This window comes from Trachypithecus francoisi, unplaced genomic scaffold, assembly GCF_009764315.1.
Source record: "Trachypithecus francoisi isolate TF-2019V2 unplaced genomic scaffold, Tfra_2.0 Lachesis_group3, whole genome shotgun sequence".
NCBI lineage: Eukaryota > Metazoa > Chordata > Mammalia > Primates > Cercopithecidae > Trachypithecus > Trachypithecus francoisi.
The window spans coordinates 428,536-444,627 of record NW_022681468.1 but is presented as its reverse complement, the minus strand read 5'-3'; the positions used below and the strand labels follow the sequence as shown (position 1 = coordinate 444,627).

The 16,092-nt window shown below is 43.6% G+C and overlaps 2 pseudogenes and 1 gene segment (V, D, J or C); all 3 read right to left on the bottom strand.

The window, feature by feature from the left end:
• Positions 1-16,092, bottom strand: part of LOC117069611 — a 314,331-nt gene that overhangs the window by 257,106 nt on the left and 41,133 nt on the right.
• Positions 5,404-8,040, bottom strand: LOC117069722 (annotated as a pseudogene). Its single transcript, XR_004431639.1, has one exon. The product of XR_004431639.1 is annotated as a disintegrin and metalloproteinase domain-containing protein 20-like (transcript).
• Positions 12,821-13,453, bottom strand: LOC117069750 (annotated as a pseudogene). Its single transcript, XR_004431645.1, has 2 exons — positions 13,334-13,453; positions 12,821-13,232 (listed from the first exon to the last, which is right to left on the bottom strand). The product of XR_004431645.1 is annotated as an immunoglobulin heavy variable 3-23-like (transcript).

The window sequence follows — 16,092 nt, the reverse complement described above, 5'->3', positions numbered from 1 at the left end:
TTTTCAATAGAATTAGAAAAACGTAAAATTCATATGAAAACTTAAAAGAGCCTCGATAGTCATAAAAATCCAAATCAAAAAGAACAAAGGTGGTACAAATGCATTGCCTGACTTCTAATTGTACTACAGTCCTGTAACAAATGCAACATGGTGCTGTTGTTAAAATAGACATATAGATGAGTGGAACAGAATAGACATTCCAGAAATAAAGCCACATGCTCGCAACCAACTGACTCTGGCAAACTGGATTAAAAGCATGCACTGGGAAGAAAAGTCACTTTGTTCAATAAATTGTGCAGGAAAAACTGAACAACTAATTGCAGAAGAATTCAACTGGACCCATCTCTCTCACTGTATACAAAAAATAAGCCCAATATGGATAAAAGACTTAACTGGGAGACCTGAGAGTCTGAAAGCCATAGATGAAATTCTAAGAAATGCTTTTCTGGAGATTGTCCTAGGCAGAGAATTCATGACTAAGACCTCAAAAGTAAACAGAACTAAACCAAAATAGACAATTTTGACTTAATACAAATAAGAAGCAAAGCATCTGAATAGCAAAATAAATAATCAACAAAGTTAAGAGAAGACCTACAGAATGAAGGAAAATATTTTTAAACTCTGCATCTTACAAAAAGCTAATATTTAGAATCTACGAGAAACAAAAACAACAAAAAACCCACAACCACCTTAAAAAGTGAGCTAATAACAGATATTAATTTTTCAAAAGACTCTCAAGCTTATACACTGTTGAAGAAAATGTAAATTAGTAAAAGCTATGTGGAAAACAGTATGGACATTTCTCAAAGAACTGATAATAGAACTAATATTTGATTTGGCAATCCCACCACTGGGTACTGAGTCAAAGGAAAATAAATTATTATATTAGATAGATGCCTGCACTTATGTTTATTGCTGCCTTATTCACAGTAGCACATGTATGGTACCAAGTTAAGTTTTCTATTAATGAACGATTAGAAAAACAAAACTTGTGTTGTATATGCGTATGTACATATACAAACATCCTCACAAATACACTATATATATGTGTGTGAATATGTATATACATTTAATTACTACTCAACAAAATTATGTATGTTGCAGTAGCATGGATGAAACTATCTTGAGTTAAATAACTCAGAAGAATCAAGTTGAATACCACATGTTCTCACATATATAAATGAGAGCTAAACAATATATACACATGAATATAGACTGTGGAATAATAAATATTGGAGATTTATTAGGTTGGAAGGGTGGCAGTGGTGTGTGGGATGAGAAATTACTTAATGGGTACAATATACACTATCCAAATGATGACTCCCCTCAAAGCCCCGACTTCATCACTAAACAATATATCCACATAACAAAACTGCACTTTCACCCATGAATTTATACAATTTAAAAGATAAGTGTCTATGTATCACAATCATCAGGAATCCAAATTAGAATGTCTTATACATACAGTGTTACCACTTCTTTATTTGGAGTGTTCTATTGTTTTACTAAAAAGAGAAAGGCAATCTCCATTCTCAGGGCAAACACACTTTGGAGACGCTGTTGTCCGGTAGACAAGGGCAGCTGTCCCATCAGCAACAAGAGGCTCTGTGTTTAGGGCACGTTCAACCATCTACTATTATTCTATAGTAATCTCTGGGCGCAACATTGACCCCTGCATTCTCCTCCATTCTAAGGGACTCAAAACAGAGTCCACTTCTACATTAGTCATTGTCCAAGTCCAGATTAACAAAAATTATTAATAAACTAAAGATAAAGCTCACAGAGACCGTTTCTCACTATCCTCCCTCATTTCTGTTGTTTTAGGGTTACTCTCCCCACGTCACCACCTGAACCACCTTCTGGGTGGAGAGAGCTTGTGGAGCTTCTGTCTGTCATCCCAGAGTAACTGCTCCCTTAGGGAGTCATCTGGAGCCCGTCAGCCAGAAATGAGGTCGGCCAAAATCTGAGGTGGGTGATCAGTTGCAGAAATGAGGACTGTAATTGTCATCAGTATTTCCTTCTTTTGTTAAAAGCATGTTTGTGCATGTATATACACTTGGACTAAGAAAATTCCTTCATTTTATTTCTTTTTTCCTTTATCATGTGACATAAGATTTATTGACTTCATATCAGCATTTAAGTGTTCTTAACTTCATGCAATAGCATTTGGGTTGGGGACTGGTGCGTTTCCAGTTGTACAGAAGATAGTTGTATTATATTAGGTGTAATTATGACCTTATTATTGTCTTTATTTGAAGATTATGTATGATCTCAGGAGATTCGTGTGGGCTCAAGTTGACAAGGGGTGGACTTGTGATGGTTAGTACTGTCAACTTGATTGGACTGAAGCATGCAAAGGATTGATCCTGGGTGTGTCTGTGAGGCTGTTGCCAAAGGAGATTAACATTTGAGCCAGTGGGCTGGGAAAGGCAGACCCACCCTTAATCGAGGTGGGCACCATCTAATCAGCTGCCCGTGTGGCCAGGATATAAAGCAGGCAGAAAACGTGAAAAGACTAGACTGGCTTAGCCTCCCAGCCTACATCTGTCTCCTGTGCTGGATGCTTCCTGCCCTTGATCGTCAGACTTCAAGTTCTTCAGCTTTGGGAATTGGACTGGCTTCCTTGCTCCTCAGCTTGCAGGCGGCCTACTGGGGGACCTTGTAATTGTGTGAGTTTAATATTCCTTAGTAAACTCATATATATATATAAAATATATATAAAACATATAATATATAATATAACATATATTATATATTATATATTATAACATATATATTATATATTATATGTTATGTATATAATAATATATAACATATAATATATATTATATATAACATATAATATATTATATATATAACATAACATATATTATATATATACATATTAGAGTTCTCTAAAGGATTGGAGCTATATATAGGTTCCATATTCTGTGGTGTAGACTAGGTAAAATGAACTTTACAACCTCCCGAAGGGTAACACCCAGACTCTCACCTGAATTCCCTGAAATCCTGTGCCCTGGGGATTGGAGAAACCTTCAAACCAAAGCCAGTGTTAAGTTAGCTCAGTCTTTGATTGAGCATGCAATCTGCCTATACTTGGTTTCCAGGGGTGGGTGAGGGAGAATTCCTGCCTGGAACAAAGTCACATTACAAAGAATCTTCACGATGCTCATGAGACATCTTGGACCTTCCATCAGAAGCATTCAGGATGGCAGGAGACTGAATGTGATGTGCAAACATGGGGATAGGAGGAAGGAAACAGAGAATGGAAGGAGGTGACAACTGACAAGGCCTTGTGTTCTCAGATGCTGAGCATGAAATGAAGCATTTATGATGAAGGAAACAGAACAGATGTATGGTACAATATTAAATATACAACAGTAAATTACAGCAGGTGGCTGCACAGCAGCTTAGACACAGCAGAAGAGAAGAGGATGGAATTGGAAGATTGATGCTCAGGACAGATGCAGAGTGAAGCCGAGGACCCGGGAAAGAGGATTTGGGAGTTGCAGACTCTGGGAGTGACCCCACACCAGAAAGAGAGGAGGAGGGGGATGGGAGGAAGAAGGAACGTTTGAAAGTACTCCATAGAGAACCAGGGTAGCCCCTTGGGCCAAGCTGCCCATGACCCTTACAGCCTCGGAGGTTCAGACTCCAGCCTGGCCTCACATGATTGTTGGTCTTGTCCCTGCCAGGCCAGAACCCTCCTCAGAACCCAGAGCCCCCACGGCTCTCTCTCACCCTATGCCCAGGACATGTCTCCTGTGCACTCTTCCCTGGCCCACAGGTGGGAGTTTATACCTGCTCGGGCGGCCTCAGCATCCACACCAGCAACCTGGTAGCAGTTGTCCTGCTCCCTCCACCTGGCACAGCTCGGATCTCCCACAGCGCAGGCCCCGTGGTTAGGAGTGATTAGAACACACAGGAGGGCAGCTCAAGACAACAGGTGCTGAGACGTGCAGATTTCGAGGATTTAAGTGCCGATGCTCTTGGAAGACCATTTCCATGGGGTTAATCGTGGTTTCTCTTGGTGAACTGTTGGCTTGTGTTTTTGATATTGTTGTTGCTCTAAATAGTGTTTACCTGACTTCAACATGAGCTCGATTGGTCACGTTCTTTGTTAAAATATGTATCATTCTAAAAGTTCACACGGCATTAGATTTTTTACTCAAACTACCTATAACATTTCTCCAACAGAATGCACATTTGCCTTCCTTCCCCGCATACCTCCGCCCCCTGCCCTGAGCAGTGTCCCTGCTGGTCCCATCTGCTTAGGGGGTGGGGCAGAGGACACAGGCCCTGACACGAGGTGGGGCCACGCCAAGCTTTGTGGTCTTGCAAGGGCACCGAGTGGGTGGGCCCTGGAGAGAGGGGAGGTCATTCCCCCCGGGAACCCCCCAGGCCACAGGGGAGAGGTCAGCTGATGTGTGAGGTGGGGGCGGAGATGCATAATGAGTGGGACCGGGCCTGCTGCTCCATCAACAAAACCCCTCACACGCGAAGGGCACACAGGGAGAGGGCATCGTATTCACTGACCTCACAGGTAACTGTCCATTAGCGTTCACCCACAAAATAATAAAATACACTGAGAGGGGAACAGGAATGGATTGCTCGCATCTTTATGTCGGCTGAATGGAGGAAATTTCTAAGCAGGTTGAGAGAAAGGATATCAAGCTGTGTTTGGAGAAAGGGGTGGGAATTCTAAACAACGTTATGGAAGCAGGGCAGCTAGAACCACAGGTGTATTCAGAAGAATGCTAGATCTCAGTACTACTCTAGAGCATCAGCGGTTTTCTGTGGACGGTATGGGAAGTGTGATTTCTTCCGTTTGTGGGCTTTGCGTTTGACATTCTCTGTGACATATCTACACTGCATTTTAAAAGTCAATATTATTGTGAATTTTAATTTAAAATAAAATGTTATTTCATTCAGTTCTTTGTACATTTAACTTTCATGTTCCTTCACAATAACTTAGCAACACACCTAGCCCTGTTTTCACCCGGACCAGCCTGTGCTGCTACAAGCCTGGTTTCCCTTCCTCATCATGACTAACTCAGCTTCCCTTCCCGTTTCAGTTCAAGGAAATGTGGGGTGGGAAGGGAGGGGCAGCTGCCACTCACACAGCTCACACTGACTGCCAGAGAGCTTGCCCCGCACGTCCACCTATTTTTCTAGCTGAATTTCATTGCATGCAGCAATCAACCTCAGGAATTCATTTTCCCACATACGGGAAGCTGGGACCCAGGTAGGGGGATTTGCTTGGTGGGGAATTTAAACCCAGGACCCTCTCACTGCAAATCCCACAGCATCCCCGTGAGGAAGAGACAGGGAACAGGGAGTAGCCCTGGGTCATCCTAAACTGACTTCAGGCTCAGAGAAGGACAGATTACCTGGGGAATGAGGAAGTGCATTGCTCTGGAGCTCACTTCTGGAGAAATGTCATGAATGGGCCCTGTAAGGAGCTGGTGACAACTTCTGTTACTTCTGGGACCAGCGACCTCAGGTCAAGAGCCAGATGCTCACTCAGGTCTCTCCAGGCCAGAGGCTCTGGCCATGTTTGGGCTCCCAGCGGAGTCTAAGAAAATGTGGAGGCGCCAATGTGTGTTCTTAAAGATTTATTTCAGAGTGAGCATCATTTCGCGAAATGTGGACTTGAACTTTGCCATCCCTTCCCCTGATCCTGTTCCATAGATTTTGCTGTTATATTCTCTGTATCTTTACCGGGGTAGGGAGTCTGAATTAGTCTTATTCTGGGTCAGTAGCTGTTACTTCCTTAACGGCGGTGGTCCTGATAGTTCGTACATTTGTGGCCGTCCCAAAGAGCAGTGCAATTATGAAGGTGTAAATACGACCAAAGACCACTCTCAGATACAGCACTGACTGCTGGCTTTGCTTGACCGAAAGTGTTCTTCTTGGAGGTGGCCCACTGTCAACACTCCCACCAATACCTCTTCTCAGGCACCGTGGAGGATCCCAGCCTATATGGCAATGGCAGTTCCTTCTGTTGTTGCAGACCCCTCTGTGACTGCACTTCTGAGGGTAACAGTCATAGCTCAGTGAAGTGATAGTCACATTGCACTGGGTGTTATTACAGAGCATTCCACGAAAACAAGGAGTGCCATCTATCACACGCCCAACATCAGTTGTGCCTGTTGCACGGTGTTCATCCAATCCAAAACACTGAAACCTTCCTCTCACTGAGTGATGGAATGAAACTGCAGTCTTCCACAAAACTTATCTTTTCCTACACAAGCCTCGTAGCTGAGAGCTGTTCGTTCTCGAGTACAATGTCCAAATCGGTGACTTTCAAGATTGATGTCATAGCAGTCCTCAGGAGCATCCTTAGCACCGACACCAAAGATCGCCTTGCAGAGCACATTGCGGTCAGTGCAGTTCCCATGATAGCAGTAGCCTTCTTCAGTGCACGGGCTTCCATCTTGCAAATAAAAGTCTGGGGGGCATGTCAAGGTGGTCCCGTGACAGTACTCTGGAAGGTCACATATATTCTGGATAGGTCTGCAGAGAGTCCCTGGTGGGGAGAAGCTGCAGTTTGTACAGCAGTCTCCTAGATGGCAGATGCTCCCCGGTGTGAAACGACAGTCACTTTGGCAGCAACGACTGGCATAACACTGCTTGAAGGAGCCACAGTCACATTCCTCCCTCCCTTCCACGATGAGGTTTCCACAGAGAACCGTTGTCACGGTTTCGTTATACACTGGAGCGAGTGCTTCGAAAACGCACCGCGCTGAATTTACAAAACAATTTTGTAAATGTCCATAAGAACAGTTACTGAATGCATCTGTCATCCCAGGATATCGCTGCATAATGCAGAAGGCCCTTCTCTGACATGTGCAGTAGTTGTCATCATACTCCACACCCATACTTCTCATCAGTGTCTGGGTTGTTATGACGGCTACCAATAAATAATGTCTGCCTAGAGTACCAATGTGTAATAGGCCTAAATGTGTACAGAAGCCATACCTTTGTGGTTCATAGTTAGATTCATGTGGTGCGTCTTTAATAAGTAGTGTGGATGAATGAACACGAAAAGTATCAAAAAAGGTTGTTCTGAAATAGGTAAACATCACACTACGAGCTTGATATTGATTCACAGGAGCTGGGTCACGAACATTATATATGGTCAAAAGATAAATATAGTACCGCAGATCAGTATTTTGAACAATGCTGTCAACGACACTGAACATCTGGACCACCTCTTTGGAACACGTTGTAATATTGCCATATATACGATAGTATGAGTTGGAACATTGAACGTGGCCTTTTATATTACCTCTATGAGAACTATACAGCGATGGAGATAACCTGGGATTCATGCTGTCATTTGCTTCAGAGAACAGGGGGTCTGTCTCCTCATTGTCACCATCCCTAAATGTGGGCCCCGTTGCATTGGGCTCAGCCACTATCTGAGAAACAACATGTTCAAACCTGCGGGAATCCTGGAGGGGTTTGATTTCGTAGGCCAGGTCGTCCAGCTTCATGATGCCTCTGAGGCCCCCATAGCACGTGTCGACGGTGACCATGGACAGAGGCACCTCCTCCAGGTAGCCGAGGTAGTAGCAGTCTGGAGGGATGTAGGGGTCATCCACCTGCAAGGCTCCTTGGTCATCCTGAGTTGTCACCAGCACATGTCTGGGCCAAAGAAGGTGTTTTCTCCGCATGTGAACGACATGTCTTTGACCCCCAAAACGCAGGCTGTAGGACAGCCAGCCGGGAAACTGAAGGCCTTTGCCACGGTGCGTCTCCTTCCTGGGAATCACCACTTCGGAGGATGCGTAATGCCACAAGGGACGGCCTTGAGAACACCAGACTGGAGCCAGGAGTGCCCAGAGCCCCAGCAGCAAGTGGGGGGCCCTAAGGGTGACCCGCACCTCTGCCGGCCTCATGTCCCAGCCCAGGGATAGTCATCCAAAGAGAATGGGAAAGGAAAGGCCTGTCCTCGGGGAAGCCAGGCCCCAACCAGCTGCGGTGGCTGCGTCCCTCCCAGGGAGACCCTGATGGAGAACAAAGGACCTCCCCAGGCTCCTGCACCACACCCTGGGGGCACCTGGACTCCTGGAGGGAATGAAGTAACAGTCCCAGGGCGGGGCAGGGGTGGACCCAGAGAGGATGGCAGCTGCTGCACACGGGATGAGGCTGAGGGTCCTGGCTGTGAGGATTCATCAGGAAGGGAAAAGGGAGAGGGAAGCAGGACTCTGTCTCTTTTACCACCGTCAATCTTTTCTGTTGCTTTCTGAATCTGCAAAATACAATGGTGTGTTCAATGCCCTCGCATCAGGTGTGTTATTCTCGGTCGCTCTGTGGGTTAATACTGCTCCTTTCTGTGGGTCACATTGCTTACTCCGTTGCCATGTGGAGGTGGACACTGCCAATACTTTCCTTGTGGACTGAATGTTTTTCTCGTCTTCGTAAGTACCATGTCTTATTCTTTTTGTTGTTGTTTCGTTTTGTTTTGGTTTTGAAGTTTGGTTTGAAGTTACCAGATTGTGAAAGGAAAATATCTTGGGCCCCGCTGAGCTGGGAACCACTCAGGGCAAGTCTGCCTCCCCGTCTATTTAAAGCTGTCCCTGTGGTCACAGAGATAGATCAGAAACTCAAAAGAATGCAACCATCTGTCTCTCACCTACCTGGAAGCCCTAAGTGGGGAGGACTTGCTTTGAGTTGTCTGAGCCTTTCTGGGTGGAACTAATGTCCTTCTTATATTCACTGATGTCTCATGTCTCCCTGAAGTTCGTAAATCAAGCTGTGCCCGACCACCCTGCGCACATGTCATCAGGACTTCCCGAGGCCGTGTCACAGGCGTGTCCTCAACCCTGGCAAAGGAAACTTGCTAAATTCACTGAGATCTGTCTCAGAGTTCCTGGGTTCACAAGATCAACAATTCAAATAGGGTAACTCTTTCTTCCGTGCTGTGTAAAACCCTTGTGAATTATGATACTTTTTACTTAGTCCATCTATGGGGGGCAGACGCTATTCCTGACCCCATGAGAGCCCCAGGTGCTGTCCTTCCGATGCTTCTGTGTGGTTCTCTCCTGGTCTTTGGTCATTTCTTCAGATGCACGAGCCGATCAGTTCTCAGGGAAGGACACAGGGGGCCCTCTGTGGGTGTCTCATGTCTGAGAACAAACATTTCACATATTTCTCCCATACTGAGTCTTCTGTGTTCAGTCCTGATTACCAAATGGAAACCTCTGGGCATCCCAGGACTGTGGGTCTTCTCTCAGAGCTGCAGGATCAAGTCTAGGCTTGTTTTCACCAGGAGAGAGAGGGCCCTGTTTTCCTGCCTTCTCCTCCATAGCAAGCTGCGATGTGGGATGCCTGAGGAGAGGGCATAGCCCAGAGCAGATGTGAGACTCCTGGAGGAGTTGAGTGGCAATGGCAGCATTTGGGAAAATATGATGACTTATAATATGACTGTGCCATGAAACTCACTTAGCAATTATTATTATTCACACATGTGGACAAATTCAAATACACTGCTTTAAGCAAACTTTAAGGGATATAAACAGAGAAATAGCACACAATATAAAAATAAGAGAAGACCTTAATACCTCACTTACAACAATGTGTAGCAAATCCAGAAAGAAAATTCTTAAGCCTCCAAACTTGAACAACACTATTCAACAAATTTACCTAAAAGACAGTTATGGAACCTTCGAACCAAGAGCCATGTAACACACTCTTCTCAAGCACACATTGAGCATTGTCCACGATAGGTTATATGTCACATCATAAGATGAGCATTAACATTTAAAGAAGTAATCCTAACACTTCTCTAACTCTTTCAAAAATTTGTGAAGGGTCAACCTTTCAAACTATTTCTGAGGCTACCATTACACTATTACCAGTAATATTACCAGTAATAGACAAAGGCACCACAATAAAATAAAATTATAGATCAATATCATTGGTAGACACAAATTAACCACTCCAAAAATAGTCAACTAAGTCCTAAAGATTTTACAGAAGACCATACACCATGACCCACTCAAATTTATTCTGAGTTGCACAGATGATTCAACATCCTCCATCAATCAAGTTGGTACACCACATTAAAAAGTAAAGAAAAAGTATTTCAGTAACGTTTCAAGAGACATAGAAAAAACATTTGAAAAAATTCAGGGTTACATTATAAAACTTCTGAACAAAGTTGGAAGGCAGCAAAACAACTTGTACATAATAAAATCCATTTTAAAAAGTCACAGCTACTCTGAAAGTTTAGACTATTTTGTTCTAATATCTGAAACAAGGCAAGAATACAGCTTGAGGTATTACACTTCCAGGCCTCAAAATTTATTGCACACTTAGAGTAATAAATCAGAATGGTATTGGCATAAATGCATGCAGAGAGCTTAGACATAAACCCACATATTGATGGCCAGCTGTTTCTCAGCATGAGAACCAGCGATATACAATGTCTAAATTATAGTGTCTTCCAAAGAGCATGTTATGAAAACTGGATTTTCACATGCAAAGGATTAAGAATTTTAAGTTAGAATAAAACAAAAATTAACTCTAAATTCATTAAATATTTAAATGTAATAAGCTTAATTGTAAAACTCCCACTCCTGAAAAAAATAGCAATCTTTTTCTGGATTTTGCATTCAAAACACATATAAAAAAAGCAGAATTGAATAAGTGGGACCAGATTTTACAAAAGATTCTGCAAAGCAATGAAATAATTCCAACTTACGGGATTGGATAGTACACCACGTATCTGAAAAAGTGTTAATATCCAATATATAAATAAAACTTCTATAACTCAACAGCAAAAATAAAAATAGCCTGTTTTTAAAATAATCAGTTTTACACCTTTAACAGTATAAGAACCTAGAACACAGGTTAAATGTTTTTCTCCATGGCCAACGGTCTGTCTTATGGTGTACTTGGCTGGACAATGCTTTGTATTGATTTGACAAAACACTAATCCAGGTGGTGTTGTGAATTTTGTAATAAAGGTTATTAAAACCGTAATCAGTTGACTCTGTGTTAGGTAGATTATTATTGCTAACCTGCTTGGCCCTGATTCCATCAGAGCAGAGCTGGAGAAGGTCAAACTCCATGGTGATTAAGCAGCTTCAGTTGTTTCTGAGACTTCCCGCCTGCACTTACTGCTGGCCGGCCCCGAGGATATTGGATGTTTCCAGTCATCCCCCAAAATTGACATCCCCTACATCTCACAGGAAAGTGGCGTGTCCCTCTGCAGCTTGTCACACCTAAATTTCAGACAGAGAAAGACTCTCCAAAATCAAATAATATTTATTTGAAAATGGGCCTCGCAAGGGGAATATGCGTGGGCACATTTAAGGAGGTAAATGAAGACACAGGTTTTAAAGGATAACTGAGGGGGCTTACCGGAGCTGTTTTCAGACAATTATCCTGGGCTAGAAGAATCAATAACAAGGGTGGAATCAGTTTAAGGTTGGACAGGGAGTGGTAGGGTAGATATCCCCACAATATTAATACTTTTATTGTTGTGGTAGCCTTAGCCTTTGTTCAAGGTTGTAGTCGTGCAGATAATTTGTGTGTGTGTGTGAGAGTGTGTATGTGTGTGAGATTGAGTCTCACTCTATCACTCAGGCTGGAGCGCAGTGGTGCAATCTCAGCTCACTGCAACATCCGCCTCCGGGGTTCAAGCGACTCTCCTGTCTCAGCCTCCCATGTAGCTGGGACTACTGGCATTTGCCACCACGCCAGGCTAATTTTTTTTTTTTTTGTATTTTTTAGTAGAGATGGGGTTTCACCACCTTGGGCAGACTGGTCTCCAACTTCTGACCTCAGGTGATCTGCCCACCTCGGCCTTCCAAAGTGCTGGGATTACAGGCATGAGCCACTGTGCCCAGCTGTGCAGAGTACTTTTATGGTAGTTCTTGTTATCAGGGATATGTTCATGAGAACCCTCCATTCATGACCTTCTCCAGTTTCACCTGTAAAGATCATAACTCAAGTTGTTCTATTTTGATTCTGACAACTTTCACACCCTCTTCCTCACACCAGTAGTGAAGAACGTTACTGTGTGAAGATTTTTCAGAACAGGATTAGAAACACATCCACATCCCACGTTAACCAAACAAGCTTGTCCCCTTCAGTCCCCACTGGCAACTTGTATTTCCAGATGAGTCTCCAGGCAACACAGTGGAGGGTCCTGAGTGACAAGGAGTGAAGAAAGTCCCACCAGCCTCTCCCGCGTGACTGCGGCAGCCACAGCCTGAGACCCACCTGAGTTCCAGGAAAGGGCTTGAGGCCTGGAATTGTGACCACAGGGAAAATATCTTCCTTTTCCAGAAAGCAGGAAAAGCAAATGGAAAAATGAGAACAACAACTAGAAAAGAAAGTAAATGAATTAGGAATAAAAGAAGCACCAGATCAGTGTTGATCTGATTCGCATACTTCAGTGTCAGGAGAAGGGTCAGACGTGAAACCTTTGAGGTTCTAAATGACACTGGCCCTGGCCCAGCCTCTACCATCTGTGATCAGGATCCGTAAAGACTGTTCTAGTCATGAAGGCTCATTGAGGTCCCTGTCCTGGGTCTGACTGGAGAAGACTCATCAGGAAACCCTGAGCTTACTCAGGATTCTGATCGTGGTGACTATGTTTGAGGACTTTGCATCCCTGTAAGCATCAATCTGCATTTTGTGCCGGTGAGAATAGCTCCTTATATTAAAATAATCTCTTTCAAATACTTAGAGAAGACATTGTTAGGCACAGAATCCTAAACTTAGAGAGGTTCCCGGGGAAACTGTAAGAAGTAGATGACGTCCCACATCCTGACAGGAAATCAGGCTCCGTGTGCACCTGCCGCTGGGTTGACTCTGATCAGTGGGTCCCGAGCGCCCCCTGCCGATGATTTCCCGCCGCGCCCCTGCAGGGAGGTTTGTGTCTGGGCTCACACTGACTTCCCCTCACTGTGTCTTTCGCACAGTAATACACGGCCGTGTCCTCCACTCTCAGGCTGTTCATTTGCAGGGAGAGCGTGTTCTTTGAGTTGTCTCTGGAGATGGTGAATCGGCCCTTCACGGAGTCTGCGTAGTATGTGCTACCCCCACTGGTAATGGATGAGACCCACTCCAGCCCCTTCCCTGGAGCCTGGCGGACCCAGCTCATGCCATAGCTACTGAAGGTGAATCCAGAGCCTGCACAGGAGAGTCTCAGAGACCCCCAGGCTGGACCAAGCGTCCTCCAGACTCCACCAGCTGATCCTCACACTGGACACCTGCGAACACAGAGACACTGGTCAGAAACTGTCACCCACATCCACTGTTTCTCTCATTCATGTTCACCCACACTCAATCTCTCTATGTCTCCATGAATCACCTCTTAAAATAGCAACAAGGAAAACCCAGCTCAGCCCAAACTCCATGGTGAGTCCTCTGTTCAGCGCTGATCACCGAATGGAAAGTCTTGGAATCCAGGCCTAGGGCTCCTCTCCCAGAGCTGCAGGGTCAGGGCTGGGCTGGTTTTCATCAGCAGAGGGAGGGCCCTGTTTGCATGTCCCCCACTATATAGCAAGCTCTGGGGTGGGATCTGAGGAGAGGCCGGGCTCAGTGCAGATGAAGTGTCCTGGCGGAGATTGGTAGTAATTCCATCAATGAGGAAAATACAATTTTATATTATGTGATTGTACCTGAGCATTTAGCTCTCATAATCCGATTTTATGTTTACATATTTACATAATATATATACTGCAGCTTTCAATGTTATATTTTACAGAGGATCATTTACATAGAGAACACAGCAGTTGTGCAGTGTGTCTAAGATTACACATCTAAAAACATTTAATACTATTGTCTGGGCCTGTGCTCTGACTACGGGAGGAGGCGGCTCCCCTGAGACAACTCCAGAGCAGCGTGGACCAGGCCTGGTGACGGCTGCAGGATCCCCATCTGCTATGACAACTTTCTCTAATTTACCTAAACATGCAGAGAGAACCACGGTTCATGTGTGTGTATTTTCAGAAGTCAGTCATGTTGCTTCTGTCAATATCAGTTTTTTCATTGCTTCATTTTAGCAAAACTATTCATTTCTTTCTTTGTTATTGCTTTATTCAAGTATAATAAATAAATAATTAATTCAAATTTATAGTGAATGATTTGAAAAATGTAGACCTATGTTTGCAACAATTCACTCAGCAATTCAATCAAGTCTTGAATAATTAAATTAATCCCTAAATCTTTTCTTATTTCTCTCAAATTTAACTCACATCCCCATTATTCCCAACACCATATTCTCAGAAAAATTTAAATCTTCTTCATGTTAATTTTTATTAGTGGCATCTTCTAAAATTTTTACAAGTGAATCATATAAAATTTACTCTTAATTCCTTAGTTTCTTTCACTCAGCACAATTCCTTGAGAATTTAGCCACTTTTTTATGATTGAGGCATGCCTTGATTTCAAGCTGCATTAGATTCCAGTACATAAATATATGCCAAACTATATAATTGTTCACCAGTAACAAAAGGTGCTTTGTTTTCTCAGTGAATGGATTTTATAGAGAAAAGCAGCTCCTCAGCAAGGGAATGTAAAAAATGGGTAAACTATGATATTATCCTGATCTCATTAACAACAAACATGAAAAACTACAAATAAAGAAAAAACATTCAACATATCTGAGTTGATACCATAGAGGAAAAAAAACTCTGAAATCTGAGGAGAGGAGCCTGCAGAGAGAACCATGTATTAGTGTAGCTGAGGCGGACACCACGGGATGGTATTTAAGATAGGAGCAGGCTGACATGGAACTATTCAGAGAGTTGCTCGAGGACGCACGTGCTCATGCCGTCAGACTGTGAAGCTCCTAGTGCTTGTGGGCTTTTCCTACAGAATTGTTATTAATTATTCTTTCTGCACTTTATGCAAATAATCAGGCCAACCATAAGACTGAAGTTTATCAGACCTATAATGATTACATTCTGACAAAAATCAGAACTGGAGAGAGAAAAGTTATGTTTCAAAACATCATACACTTGTCTTTAAATTCTAATCTCTTCAATTGCTTTAAGTATGTGCCTCCGTTTTAGACTAACTCTGCCTATTCCTGTGAACCAACTGATGATCTAGGCTGCAGCTCAGAAGAAACAAAGGGATGGGGAATATACACATCTGCATCAACATTTTAGTTCTGAGCAATTATCCTGCAAATCATGCCGGGTGACGGGAATAAACAGGGTGCCCCTAATCCACAGGTATCTTTGAGAAAATAAGTGCAAGGGAGCTAACAAAAGCCCAGCCCCATGCCTAAATCTCAGCAGGCGTTAACTACAGCCCAGTTATCTGGGCATGTCAGCAGCCTTGGAATCTTTTTTCAAGCTGTCCTTACCACCTTGTTTGGTTTTGATACATGTGTTCTAATAACCTGGTTTGTCTCTTCTCACCTTCAGGCCATCCAAATCCAACTGGTCATGCTGTGCAGGAAGCATGGTGCCAGCATCTTGGTGAGGACCTCAGAAAGCTTACAATCGTGGAGGAAGGCAAAGGGGCAGCAGACACACTACATAATTAGAGCAAGTACAAGAGAAGAGATGGGGAAAGTAGTCCTAGAGTATTTTAAAGAACTAGATTTCACTTGAACTAAGTTAGCATAAACTCAATTGTCACCAAGTGAGCTGCATAAAGTCATTTACGAGGGATCTGCCTTCATGACCCAATACCTCTCACCAGACCCCACCTTCAGCATTGGCAATTACATTCGTAATGATTCGTAAGCAGAGCCATTTCTGGGAGTCATGGGTTTCCCCTGAGAGGTAGCACTCACTTGCACAAGACTCAATTATATTTTGCAGCTTCCTTGCACAGCACACACAGCACAGAAATATAGGAACCTTGCACTCAATCCACCCTTCCTCTCTCCTTCACTCAGAGACAGGCTTCCCTCATATACGATCAACTTCCCAGCTTCATTCCACTCCCTCTGCATTTTCTCTCAAAGGGGTGGATGTACTTCTTCTAAAAATTCAGGGAAACTTCATTCCGTCTTGGAGGTTTCTGCTTAGAAAACCAATAATAACACACACGTTACCTGAAAGGGGTCCCAATTCGGGGTGAATCCGCAGAGTAAAATGAAAGCGAGTTTAT